The sequence below is a fragment of the Crocodylus porosus genome, unplaced genomic scaffold (genome assembly GCF_001723895.1).
Source record: "Crocodylus porosus isolate Cpor-Errol unplaced genomic scaffold, CroPor_comp1, whole genome shotgun sequence".
Lineage (NCBI taxonomy): Eukaryota > Metazoa > Chordata > Crocodylia > Crocodylidae > Crocodylus > Crocodylus porosus.
The window spans coordinates 33,818,433-33,833,297 of record NW_017728918.1 but is presented as its reverse complement, the minus strand read 5'-3'; the positions used below and the strand labels follow the sequence as shown (position 1 = coordinate 33,833,297).

Below are 14,865 nucleotides of genomic sequence, written 5' to 3'. Positions count from 1 at the left end.
GCACAAGGGGGAGACCCCAAAAAGACTATGTACATTCATAGGGGTGCAGGGCAGGCTAGCACACAGCAGAGTATGGAGTAAGGGATTGGATTTTTTTTGCAAGACATTGCCAGAGCCTGACAAGAAGGCTGAGAAGCAGCCAAGGTTTTTTTCTGTGATTTTTTTTTTTTTGCTATTTCAATTTTGTTGAGCACTGGCCAAGACCGGACCCTGCAAAGGTGTACCCACAAGACGCACTAGGACACCCTGGGGTGCAGAGAAGGTTACAGCAGGCAGCAGTGCAACCTGGCTGTGGAAGAACATCATAAAACACCATCTGGAGAGGCTAGGCGGGGGGTAAAGGGGAGGTTTGGAGCCCCACTGAAGACACAGGGATCAAGACCAGGTAGGATCAATGTGGACATTGCCTCCTGGGAATACATAGGTCATCAAAGTCATGGCAGACGAGAAAAATGTAAGACCCACTCCCTGGCAGACCTGGTGATCCAGAGCCAAGGTCTACCCTGTCACCACCTGTAGGCAGACGAACACGGGACAGCATGAGCAAGTCCTATAATACCTACACAATGCACTTAATTCATTCATATAATCACTGAATTAGTTTAAGAAGTAAATCTATCCCAAAACAGCCAGCAAAAGGATGAAATATGATGGGGGAGGTTAATATATTTTTATTTGTTTTTACCAAGATTGCCTTCCTTCACCCTCTTGCTTGTGAAGTTACCATTTCTTTATTTACTCATTAGACTTAAATGTCACATACGAAATATGACAGGACCACATTCCCCACAAAACACCTCAGAACTTTAAAACTCCATCTCAACCGACCAATGGAATGTAATGGGGAGAACAGAGCCCTTTCCTAATTTTAAAAGGAAAATTAAGGAAAATTTAAAAACTGACTAAATGTAATAATTGTAAAGTTTCTCAGCTTCATATACTCAATAGTTAGGGAAACCTTGTTATGGATACTATATAAAATTATAGATCCCAAATCTATATTTAGTAATTAATTTTTAAACCAGTACTTTAAAGTGTTACTCATTACACATCTTAAACCTAATGTATCTGCAAGCTGTATTTCAGTTTGAACCAGTTTCCTACAATGTTATGAATGTGACATCTTAATTTGAATGTGGCTCTTTGGAAGTGTGTGTGTGTGTATGCGTGTGTGTTTTAAACTGTGTTCTATAATTTTAAAAACGGAAATCCATGCTCTGCTTAGCCTAGATTCAAGCAAATCATGACTGTAGGAATTCCTGCTTTCAGAACTCATTCAACCATACTGAAGCCTATCTGTTAAGTTTTTAACCCATATTTGTATATAAAGATTAAGGAATGATGTAACTATCTTGGTGCATGTCAGCAGTTAGTCTTTGCTGCTTTAAAACTACAGGAGTTGATATCTTGGAGAAAAGAGTAGAGACAATAACATGGAATTCATAAACCAAGGGTTCTGTTATCAGAAGTCACTCCAGCACATGCCTAATACCTGCTGAGGCAGATAGGGTTATTATTGGGATTAGCTTTTAGAGACCTACATTCAGACAAACCTTTGGATCACAGAAGTAAAAATATGTCTGCAAAATGCTGCCCTTTTATATACTATATGTCTGGGGAAATGATTTTCTAACTAGCACAATACTAGTGTTATATCCGTGGCACAACCCAGAGATGCAACAGTATCTGGAGGTTTTATTAGGAGGAAAAGTGCTCAGTGGCAGAGTTGAAATGTTGTCTTGTTCCAGAAACACAAGTTAGAGACTTTAGATTTTGCCAGATATTGATCTTAGCTCTAAACAGGTATGGAGTCTTTCAGACTGAGGAAGAAATTATGAACATAGCACATATATCCCTTGTGTGCTGTTGGCTACAAAAACTGTGTGCTTAATGCTAGCTTAATGGGCCACTTGACACAGCCTTTGGTTATTTCTTATTAGGAGGAAAAGGCTGATCAATCCACAAAGTACAAACTGTGTGCCCTCAGTATTTAGGAAGCATCTGGCAGATTTTGAGTATGATCACATTCTAAATAAAAGTAATGTTACTTTTTTATTTTACATGTATATTTTGAAATGGCTGATGTTTGTAGGGATGTAAGTCAAAAATGCATTTATTTTCTTTTTTAAAAGTGCTTACAAATTCAAAATCTGGATTTGGACTTTCTTGTGTCTGAGATTTTTAGATTAAGTTCTGGTAGTACCAGAGACTCTTGCGGTGCCAATAGACTTGATATCAAGGAGATTGTCAGGTCGTATAGAGGAGAAGGAAGTAGACTCACAGGAATCCAAATAGATGCAACACTGAGGCAGAAATCTAAGAGACTGACACAGGTGTGGTGGAGGGGACAAGACTGGAACAAAATAAATTAGAGATGAGTAGAGAATGGACCATACTACGGGGTGAATCCCTGTTCTCTTGAAGAGGTTGTGAAATCCCTGCAAAAGCTGGAAGACAAGCAGTGCATGAGGTAAAAACTGCAGGAAGAAAAGTTCTAAAGATTAAGGTCTAGTGCCAATGAGAAGAACTTTATTTCACTGAAGCTTCTGCTGCAGATCTCTAATATAATGCTGGTCTTTTAGTAGTTATCACTGATTTCATATTTGTCATTTTCTGCCTGAGTTAGGATCTGATTTGCAGAAGTGCTGAGTGTTCACTGCTGCCACTGAATTCAATGGAAACTTTGCAATGAACAACTAAAATGTTATAAAATATTATAAACCTTGGGGAGGTAGGTGGGTGGGACACCAAAAAAAACAAGCAAGCAAGCAAACAAACAAACAAAAAAAAAACCAAAACAGTTTGTGGGCATTTCAAGACAGGCACCTGGAATTTATGGATCCTTTTTTACCTTAATTTCTGTGCCTCAGTTACTCATCTGTAAAATGACCCATTCATCTCATTGGTTTTGTGAAAATGAATTAATTTGTATTTGTGGATTTAGTTGCTTTGGTTATTAATGCCAAAAAAACCCATAAGGAAGCTAATAATTTCATATTCAGAGCAGAATCCTATGTTTTGCTGGTGAATGACAGATCTTCATACTAAATGAAAAGCAAAAAAGGAAATACTCATCAGTTATAAAGCCAGAAGGGATTGTTGTGATAGCTACCAGTGGATTATCACTAAATTATCTTGGGGCACATGTGCCACAAGTGATGTTGGCATCTGGTCTGTTTGGCACATGGAAGATTTTGCGTGGAGGTGGGGAGTTGGAGTAGCAGATCAGGGAGAAGTTGAAAATCAGAGTGAGGCCAATGATTGTCAGAGCAGCAGATCAGGGCAGGTGAAGGGATTGAAGGGGCGGGAGTTGAGTGTCAGTGTTAGCTGGAGGATTTTGCCCTGTGGGTGCTGCAGTAGTATGAATACAGTGTGCCACATATGAATTTGGTGTACCTACACTTTAGAGCGGCTTCTGGCATGGTCTTCCATGGCATTCTCATTTACAAGCTAAGGAAATGCAAACATGATGAAAGTACTGTAAAGTGAATACACAACAGGTTATATCATCAATAACTCAATATCTAGGTGGGAGGAGGTATCAAGTAGTGTCCCCAGGGGTCTTTAGTGGATTCAGTGTAGTTAAAATGTCTGTTAATGACAGGATTGAGTGCATGCTTAGCAGGGCTGTGCGAAACTTCGATCCCTGATTCATTTTGGCAGATATTTGGACCCTTCCCAGGGACAAGGATGGGGACCCTTCTCGGGGAGGAGGAGAGAGGGGGAAGGACCAAGGCAGATGATGATAAGGAGGGATAGAGAGGGACCTTTTGTTGCTCTCAAGTCTCTGCTTTTGTATTCTCCTTCCCTCTTGATGACTCTTGATCCATGGATATCTCTGGTTGGCCTCTCTGTTTTGTCATAGTTTCATAGCTAGTAGGGTCAGAAGGGACCTGAGCAGATCAAGTCTGACCCCCTGCCATGGCAGGAAAGAGTACTGGGGTCAAACGAACCCAGCATGGTGTTCATCCAGCCTCCTTTTAAAGACCCCCAGGGTAGGAGCCAGCACCATTTCTCTTGGAAGTTGGCTCCAGATCCTAGCCACCCTGACCGTGAAGTAGCGCCTCCTGAAGTCTAGCCTGAATCTACCCTCTGCCAGCTTGTGACCGTTATTTCTAGTCACTCCTGGTAGTGCTTGGAGGAACAGGGACTCCCCCCAATGCCTGCTGATCCCCCCTCACTAGTATGTAAATGGCCACTAGATCCCCCCTCAGCCTTCTCTTGTGGAAGCTGAATAGGTTCAGGTCCCATAGCCTCTCCTCGTAGGGCCTGCCCTGCTCACCTCTGATCATACAGGTGGCCTCCTCTGGACCCTCTCCACATTGTCCACATCCTCCTGAAATACTGCTCCCAAAGCTGGACATAGTACTCTAGCTGAGGCCTGACCAGTGTCACATAGAGGGGAGGACCACCTTCTTGGACTTGCTTGAGATGCATCTGTGGATGCCTGACAAGGTACGCTTGGCCTTCCTGACTGCGTCCCCACGCTGTCGGCCCATGTTCATTTTGGCATTAATAATAACTCCAAGAACCTTTTCTGCCTCTGCACTGATGAGAAGGGAGTTCCCCAGCCTGTGGGTATGCTGCTGGTTCTTTCTCCCCAGGTGCAGTACCCTACACTGTCAGTGTTGAAATCCATCCTGTTCTCATCCTCCCATCCCTGTAACCTGTCCAGGTTTGATTGCAACCTATTCTTCCCTTCTAGCATGCCCACTTCTCCCCACACTTTAGTGTCATCTGTGAATTTGAACAGGGTGCATTTTACCCCCTCGTCCAAATCACTGATGAAGATGTTGAACAGTGCGGGCCCAAGGACCAAGCCCTGTGGAACCCCACTCCCACATCCCTACAGGTCAAATAAGACCTGTCCACCACCACTCTCTGGGTGTGGCCCTCCAGCCAATTAGTGACCCATCTGACTGTGTAGGTATCGATGCCACAGTCTCCTAGTTTTTTAATGAGAATGGGGTGAGAGACAGTGCCAAAGGCCTTCCTGAAGTCCAGAAAGACTGTCCACCGTGACACCTACGTCCAAGGATTTTGTGACTTGGTCATAGAAGGCCACCAGGTTGGTCTGACAGGACCTGCCTCTAGTGAACCCATGTTGGTTGCCCCTACGCATAATCTCCCCTGCTGGCTCCACATAGCTTATCACATGCACACATACTAGGCCTGTGCGAAGTGTATTGTATTCACTTCAGATTTGGATTCGGTGGATTCGGGGGACTGTTGTGATTTGGTGATTCAAATTAATGTCCCATATTGATTTGGCCGAATCTCTGAATCATCCCCATCCCCCGCCCGCTCTTAATGGCTGCCCCACCTGCTCTCCCAGCTCCTGGCTCTTAAACAAAACCAAACAAACAAAACTAAACAAAACAAAAAATCGAATCGGGCCAAATCTCCTCTGAATTGAATCAGCACCCGAAGCTTCGCACAGTCCTAACATATACTAATTTGGTCTTTCTGGGCCTTCTCCTAATTTGATCTGTTCTCCCAACACCTGAACTCAGAATCTCCCCCCGCTCCACCCCCGGCTCTGTTGCCTTTCTTCTGTGCTGCTGTAAGTGATTGATTGATTGATTGATTGATTGATTTTTAACCTTTTCCCCTGCTCTCCCTCTCCCCTACAGTTTCAAGCCATTTCTGGCTAAATTACAGTTTTTCTGGGCTTCAAGGGAAAAGATAAATTCTGGGCTTTTCCCTGAAATTATTTGAAGCCTGAATTACAATGATCCCTAGTTATTTAGTCTGGAGAAGAAAAAACTGAGTGTGGATTTGATAACAGTCCTCAAATATCTGAAGACCAAATATATAACTGATGGAGATGGACTTTTCTCTGTTCCCATAGGAGAGATGAATAGAAGCAATGACCTTGAACTGCAGCAAAGGAAATTTAGGTTGGAGATTAGGAGGAACATTTCTAACTATGAGAGTAATTAAGCAGTGGAACAGTCTATGGGGAGAAGTTGTGGAATCACCTTCCCTTGTATTTTTCAAGAGCAGGTTGGACAGACACTTGGCTGGGATGATTTAGTCAGGGGTGATGCTGCCTTGAGCAGCAGGCTGAACTATATGATCTTATGAGGTCCCTTCCAGCCCTACTTTTCTATGATTATAATAAGCATCCTGGTGCTTGTGTGCTTCACTGACAACAGGCAATGGCAGTGGATGATTATTTAAATGGCAGTATTTCACTTTGCATATAACTTGTGGCATGCTCACAGACGAGCTAAAAAATATTTCCATCATTAATAACTGAAATGTATTGAAAGGGGATGTAAAAATAGGTTGGTGCTGCAGCACACAGGCAGGCTTCTGCAAAGCAGTGGCTGGAGGCAGGGAGCGGGCTGGGCAGTGTATGTCTGTTTGTCTGTCGCCATCCCGCCTCCCCAGCTTGGTGTCTGCAGGGTATTAGCCTGTCAGGCCCTCTCTTGCAAACTCTAGTGGGAGCTAGCTGGCAGAGCAAGATGCTGGCTGTAGGGAGCAGATGCTGCTACAGCAGCTGGAGGTTTCCTTTCTGGGGGGTGGGGGAAGAGGGGGGCAGTGGACAGCAACCACCATGGGACAAAGGAAAGCTGCTGCTGAGCTTGGTGGCACTGGGTGGCATGGGGGCCAGGCAGTGGGCTAACAGCTCAGTGGCACAGCAACTTCCCCTGTGCCTGCTGTGTACCAAGGCTGGAGGAGGAAGCAGGAATGTGTTTGTGCGTGTGTCTCTGTGAATGTTTCTGTGCACATGTTTATGTGTATGTGCATCCCCACACTCCTAATTTTGCGCTATCCTAAAAATTTAAATCTATAAATATTGAAATAAATGCTTAATAATAAACATAAATTTTAGCCATGAAAACTATTACAAATAAAAATCAAATTCTGCCGAGCTTACTTATATAATGCTGCCACAGTGCTTTTCTGAAATAATTAGAACAGACAGGTGTTGTGGCACCCTGGGGTGCATTGAGATACTTGAAAGGGTGGCACAGGATATTAGCACTGTACATAGTGTTAAGAACAGTCTGACCCATTGTGGTCTCTCCAAATTCTTTATAACAGGATTGATTGCTCTTATTTTTTCTGTAGTAAAAAAGATAGTGAGAGCTGGCATTTTATAAGGGATACCATGATTCAAAGACATTTGATAAGCACAACATTAGAAAAATATTGTGTCTTAATTTAAACTTTCCAATAATGTTTAAACACCACCACACCCGGTATACATTGGGTGTGTCTACACTTGCATTTATGGTAGCTTAAATATACTGCATTGTAAGTTTCTGCACATCAAGTGGTAAATTTACTGCACATTAATCATCTACCTGTGCAGGTGTTAAAGTGCATTAATGATAGCATTATCATTAAAATTAGTCTCAAGTAAGTCCACACACACAATGTTACTGTACAGTAAAGTGTCTATGTGTGCTGTACTGTGCAGTAACTATGCAGGTATACATTTGATAAATTCAATAATCAGGTATCAAATTTATGCTCAAGTCAGCATAAGTCACGAAATTTATTGTGCAATATTGTGATGCACGTGTAGATATGCACCTATGCTGTGCAGTAATTTCAGTTTCTGTGCAATAATTGCAGGATTGTAGATGTGTCCATTATGTCAGTTGTTAATTAATCTCATTGTTACATTGCGACGTGTGTGTGTGTATCTGGGTATATATAACTTCCATACTCCTATTTGATATTATCCTATTACCCTGGGTGCCTCCCCAGATCCAGGAGGCACCAGCTACTGAGCCAGGAGGGTATTGGGGGGGGGCTGTGTCTTCCCCAGCATACTCAGAAGTGGACCGAAAGTGCTTTTGGTCCACTTCTGGGTCTGCTGCCAAGTGTGCTGGGGATCTTCCCATGCTCCTGTGGGACACTCCATCTACTCCAGCATCACAGCATTCACAAGCTGCCTGGTACCTTGAGTTATGTAGAAAAAACATTTAAAGCTATGTCTATATCTGAATCATCTAATCTTTCTGAATCTCTGCGAATCGGTTTGGAGGGTTCTGATTTGATTCAGAGAGATTAAGGGGTTTCCTGATTTGATTGGGATTCAGCGATTCGGCCACTAAATCGGGCCAAATCTCCACTGAATCGATCAGTGACTGAAGCTTTGCACAGCCCTATTGCACATCTGTGCTTGTCTGGACATGGCGAGATTTCAAATAGGAATCCATAGTATTAAAACCAATCTTTGCAGCAGAACACTTGCTCTATTTTTCTTTAGTCAAAAAAATAATTGAAAACTAAGAACTGGCATTTTCTGTGGGCTGCCTTGAATCTAAAAACATTGAAAAACTGCCCTAGCACTTGACCATCCCATGATACCCATCTAATGGCCAGATGCTGTAATAGCAATTACTGCACACAGCTAAGTTAAGAGAGCAAATTGAATGTCCATTACTTACAAAAGGGTAAATTTATTTGTAGTCAATGTCTTCTGCATCCACACCCTAAGTATGTTAAATCAACACTGTTACCTTTATTGACCAAACTTGTAATTGCATTAAAAAATATGTTCGTTTGAAAAGATCTGTTTTCCATAAAGCCATTAAGCATTTGATGCTTCTTTAATTCTTTATTAACTGAGTCCTGTATTGGCTGTTCCATTATTTTTCTCAAGATCAATGTCCATCTAACAGGCTTATAATATCCTGAGTAGTTCCATTTGCTTTTTTCACTGCTGACTCAGCTTTAACTCCATCCAGTCCTCTGGAACTTCCTCAGTGATCCAGGAGTTATTTGGAATCAATATTGAATAGCTGTTCTTTCAAAGAAGACTCATTATCGTCTGTATTAAGTCAGGTGAGGCCCCTGTGGAAAAGTTAGTATATGAACTTGTGATTAAAATACCACATCATAGTACATAGACCAGGCAGACTGATTAAAAGTTAGCTTAAACAATCTGAATTATGGAAATTCCCAACTTTTGAATTATTGACTTTACAACCTTACTTTAAGAATGTAACAACACAAGAAATGCCCTACTAGATCAGACCAATGATCTATCTAGTCCATTATCCTGTTTGTGAAGGTGACAGAAGTGGATGCTAGAGGGAAATCCCTGAACCAGACAAATTGAGAGCAGGGATGCTCAACACTAAGCCCACAGGCCAGATCTGGCCTACATCATCATGTCCTCCAGCCCACATGGTGCCCCACAGGACAGAAGGTTGGCAGCAGGGGAGCAGTGTCAATGCTCCCCTGCTGCAAAATTTCTGTACCTGTGTGGAGCCCTGGGTCCTGGTCCCCTAATCAGGCATCCAATCCTAGTGCACAGCATCAGAAGGTGACCCCAGGCCCCAGGAGCCAGTCCCAGTTTGGGGTGGGGGGGTTAATCTGTCCTACTGTTTTCAGTGGGTGCCCCCATAATTCTAGTATTGTAGGACTTGGTTCATAACAATTCCTTGTTCACTTTGTCTGCACTGATCATGGTTTTATTAAATCTATATTGTATCTCCCCCTTAGCCTTCTCTTTTCCAAATTGAAGTTTCCTAGCCCTTTTAACAGGGGCAATGCAAAGGGGTGCACGTGGGTGCATGAGCACCCCCTGACTGTGGCGGTGCACCCCCTGAAAAAAGGCACTGCCAACACTGTCAGTGGCTCCTGTGGGCGGTCGCCACTCACCAACCCACTGCTGACATCACCAGCAGCATCTGTGGGTGGTCCACGATTGCCACTGGATGCTGCTGCTGCTGGCGGTGCCTGCGGGTGGTTGCCGACCCTTGGTCGGCACTCGTCACCTCCCTCCCTGGCTGCTGACAGTGCTGGCGGCATCTGCAGGAGCTCTGCGTTTATTGCCACTGGGCTCCCACCACCATCAGCACTGCCATGCTCTCCCAGCCACTGGGGGCACATGCCATTCATGCTTTTTAGTCTCTCGTCATATGGCATCTACTTTATACACCTGATCATTTTGTTTGCCCTTCTCTATACCTTTTCCAAATCTAACATCCTTTTGAATATGCAGAGACCAAAACTACACACAGTACTCAAGTTATGGGTGCACCATGGATTTGTAAAATGGCATGATATTGTTCTCTATTTTGTTTTCTGTTCCCTCCTTAATGGTACCCAAAAGTTTATTGTTTTGATTGGTTTTTTTTGGTTGCTGACTTTTCAAGAACTATCTACTATCTACTACTTTTCAAGAACTATCTTTTCAAGAAGTATCAAGAACAATTTAAAATGATTCCAAGATCTCTTTCCTGAGTTATAACAGCTTGTTCAGAACCCAGCATTATGTAGGTCAAGCTGAGGCTTTTTTTTCTCCTTAGTGCACTACATTGCACTTGTCATCATTTAAAGTTTAGCTACCATTTTTTTGCTCACTCATTTTGCTTGGTGAGATCTTACTGCAAATCCTTTTTGCCAGTTTTGGATCTCACTATATGAAGTAATGTGGTGTCATCTGCAAACTTGGAGATTTCACTGTACAATCCCATTTCTATGTCACTGATGAAAACATTGTACAAATTGGGCCTGGTACTGAACCTGGCGATACCTCACTTTTGATCTCTGTCTATTCAGACAAGTGAACAGTTAACCCTACCCTTTGCTTCTATTTTTTAACCAGCTCTCATCCCACAAAAGGTCCCTCTCTCCAGTTCTGTGGCAACAGTTTTCTTAAAAGCCTTTGGCAATGGACCTCTCTGAGAGCTTTTTAAAAGTCCAGATATATTATGTCAACTGAATCCCCGTTGTCCATGTGCTTATTAACACTCTTTAAAAAATTCAGTAGATTGGTGAGACAAAATTTCCCTTTACAAAAATCATGCTGAGTTTTCCCCAGTGGATCATATTTATCCATGCAACTGCTAATTTTATTCTTTATTATAACTTCTACCGACTTGCCAGGAGTGGAAGTAAACACTAGACAGAAGAGGTCAGTAGTTCCCAGAATCACCTCTGACATGATTTTAGAAGATAGGTGTTATATTGATGATGCACCACTTCTCTGGCACAGAGGCTGTTTGTAAAGATAGGCTACACACAGTTCTGCACTTTCACCTTTGAGTTCATTCAGAACTCCTGGGTGAATGTCATCTGGTCCTGATGCTATTAATATTTAATTTATTAATCTGCTCTAAAACTTCTTCTTTTGTCACCTAAATTATGGTCCAACTTCTTAGAACTATCTACGAGGAAGGTTTCATATGGCTTAGGGATTTCCCCAGTATGTTGATACCCTGGCAATCATCTAATGCTCTCACTGATTCTCTCTATGGCTTCCTCTTGATGTATTTTAAAATGTTTTTATGATTAACTTTAGTGTCTTTTGCTAGACACTCTCATATTCTTTTTTTGGCCTGCCTTATTTCACTTTTACACTTGACCTGCTAGTGTTTTGTGAGCTTTCTTACTTTCCTCACTTCTGCACAATTGTCATTTTCTAAAGGACATCTCTTTGCCTTGAATAGCTTCCTTAACTCTGCTGTTAAATTGCACACGGGTTTTATCAATCCACTTGGTGCCCTTTTTGATTTATGTTATGCATTTTTCCTGAGCCTCTAATATGATATTTTTAAACAGCTTTCGGGATGCCTGCAGCCCTTTAAAGTTTTTGACTACTACTTCAAGCTTCATTCTGAGCAGCTTCCTCATTTCTGTGTCATTTCCCTTCCTAAAGTTGTATAATGACATGGTGGACTGTTATGTTTGCTATTACTGAGCGTCTCACCTAAAGGTAACTCTTGAATAAGGTCCTGTGTGTTACTCAGGATTCAGCCTAGAATTGCTTTACTTTTTGTGAGTTGCAAGATGAGTTGTTCCAGAATGCAATCTTTTATCACATCCAGAAATTTTATCTCCACGTCTCGCCATGATGTGGTGTTTACCCATCTAGGAAAGTTGAAGTCTCCCATTATTATGGCTTAGCCCATTTTAGTAGCTTTTCAAATCTCCCTGCTGATTTCATAATGACATTCATGTTCCTGACCAGGGGTTTGGTAGTGCAAGAGTTGCACTATATTTGTTTTATTCAAGTATGGGATTTCCATCCACAGCAATTCTATGGTAGCTCTCCCTTCAAACAAGATTTTTATGTTATTACCAGATGTTTTAGCTCATCCATCTTTTTTTTCAGGCTTCTGGCATTTGTGTAGAAGCACTCACAAATTTTATACTTGCTGATCTGCTCATTACTGCTCATGCTATCTGACTGGAACTCTAGGACTAGGTACAGGCATTACACTTTTACCGAAATAAATGTTCAGAAACCGGTCCATACCCATAACAGAACAGGAATTTGGCAAACATAGACTAATTTAAAAATGGCAGAATCCAGCCTAAGATATACTCCCCTGCACTACCCCACAGAAAGGGAATGTGTGCTCGGTTCACTATCAATCTAAATGATGCCACTTACAGAAAACTATGTAACAGATCAATTTTGCCTTGGGCTTTTTGAATGTCTGTACCTAGTCTAGATGTTATGATTTATCCCCTATTATATATAGTTATACTTCTTACTCCTCTACTATCTTCTTCAAGGCAGTATAGAATCTGTATGATGCCCCCCTTTGGGATTGCATCAACCTAACCTGTGTGCTATTCTGGACTTGCTGGTTTCCCCCCACTTTTTAGTTTCAAAACTGCTCTATGACACTTTTAATTTTTAGTGCTAAATTCTGGTTTCATTCTGGTTTAGATAGAGCCCATCTTTTCTGTATAGGTTAGTCTTGTCCCATTGTTTAAATGTTGTATTTTTTCTGTAATTTTATTTAAAATAGCTGACATTTTTAAAAGGATGCAAGCAATTTTTTGAAACTGGCTTTAATATAAATATTTGAAACTATGTAATGAGCCATGCTATACATTGATGTAATTTAAATGCCAGATTCCACAAAACTAAATATAGATATTATGCAAATTACATACATTAAATACTGTTCATCTCAAAGATATATATTTTATCCTCAGTATTACCATTTAAGAAATGTATCTGTCAATGATGTATGCACATGCATGTTAATTATAAATAAATTGCATGGAAAAATGCCAGTAGATTACTTTTTGTTTCCTTTTAGCTTAGCAAAATTCCTAATGATATCCTTCCAGCCTATATGTATTGGAACATCAGATTAAGTGTTACAATGTGGTGAGGGAATTTATATTCATTTTCTCAACCATAGCTCTTCCTTTGGTTTAATTTGTTTGCAGAGCTAAGCGTATGCATAGTCACCTTCTTGAAGGAACACTGTAGTAGAATTTACAATAAAATTACTAGACACGACTTATCCTTGGTGTGGCTCTTTTAAAGGTCTGTCTAGACTTATAGTATTTGATTAGAAAGCAGAGTAAGTCAGTAAAAAAAGTTTTAATTTCCTGTCATAAACTGTTAAAAATGATGCAGATAATAGATTGGAGCCCAATGATTACTGTTATTGTCAAAGGACAGGTAACTTAGAGTGTGAATATAGCAGTTAATTGGCACACAGCACAAAGTGGAGGGAGGTCAGACATGAGCCAAGACATCTGAATGATGTCCTCCCTTAAGGAAAGTGCCAGGGGATCATTAGGATCCATGCAGCATGTTGAGGAGGCATCGCACTGGAAAATGGGAAAATGAAAAAAGTGGCATAATAAAAGAGGTTTGGGAAAGGCAGGAGGAATGGATTTACAGTGTGTAATATTCACCTTCATGTGCCATAGTGACTTTACTATTTAATATTATTGCCTGTTCACTTCCATTGTTGCCCAACAGCATAAGAAATCTGTTTCCCAAAGAAAAATGTCCATTATTTCTATAACATTTTACATGTGGCCTAAAGTACATAATAACAGCACACATGCATAACTGTGGCATAGTTCAATGGAATTAACCCCTTTCACTGCCTCTAATCTTCCCTATTCACCCTATGTACTGTCAGCTGTCTACCTAATCTGACCTGACCAGTTTTCAGCCATTTATATATCAGCACGAACATGAAACTCTTTCCCTGTATCAGTGCCCTCTGTCTTGACTCTCTACAAAACTCAGAGAAAAGAGGTGGTTTCAACTTGTTATCCACTGAGCATTTTTCCTGAGTGTTAATGACACAAATGAAAACACAGGAGCAGATGCATCTAAGTTCCATATTCTGAATTTGACTGGAAATTTCTCACTGGAGTCACAGCATTGGTTTAGAACACAGTGGAGACAAGGGTCAACTAGAAGGTTCAGAGCTGGAGTCAAACTTATGCCAAAGCTAGAGCCATTTGATCTGAAGTTGAGTCATATATATTTGAAACGTGTTAAGATGTACCTTAGGCCATTATTTATTAACTTCAGGTGTATTTTTAACATATACTGCTATCTTGTGATTCGGCCTTGGAATGTACCAGACCATGATAAAGGTATTTTGTATTATTATTATTTTACATTACATTACATTAGCTTTACCATTGTAATATCAGGATGTGATGCATGAAATTCTTATGAGACTATCAAGGGCAACAATGCTAAGCTAAGTACAAGAAAAAAGCTGGAAGTTAAATATGATTAGAGTTTGGACTTTGGACTAAAGTTTGGAAAGAAATTAGCAAAGTCACAGTCAGGCAACAAATATAAATCTAAAAGTAACAATATAAAAGAGAGAATATACAAGAGTAAGAAGAATTAAATATCCAAGAGTCAGCATTCTGGATGATGAGATGTGGCTTAATGGGTAAGCTTGTCACTAAAGAAGAAAATCTGTACTACTGTGCTTCCCCCCCTGCCCTTTTTTTCTTTCGTCAAGGGATGAAATAAAGATATTAGTCCCATTATGATTTCAGTTACCATGAGCAAAATGTCAAATACAGAGCACTATGACTAAACATGAGAGACTAGTATAGAAAATATTTATAAAGATGTTATCTCCTGAGTGTGTTTTAGCAGAA

The 14,865-nt window shown here is 41.0% G+C and overlaps 1 protein-coding gene across 1 annotated transcript in view; it reads left to right on the top strand.

Moving 5' to 3' along the window:
* The window catches only part of SNTG2 (syntrophin gamma 2), a 294,588-nt gene that overhangs the window by 14,318 nt on the left and 265,405 nt on the right, over positions 1 to 14,865 (top strand). The window lies entirely within an intron of this gene.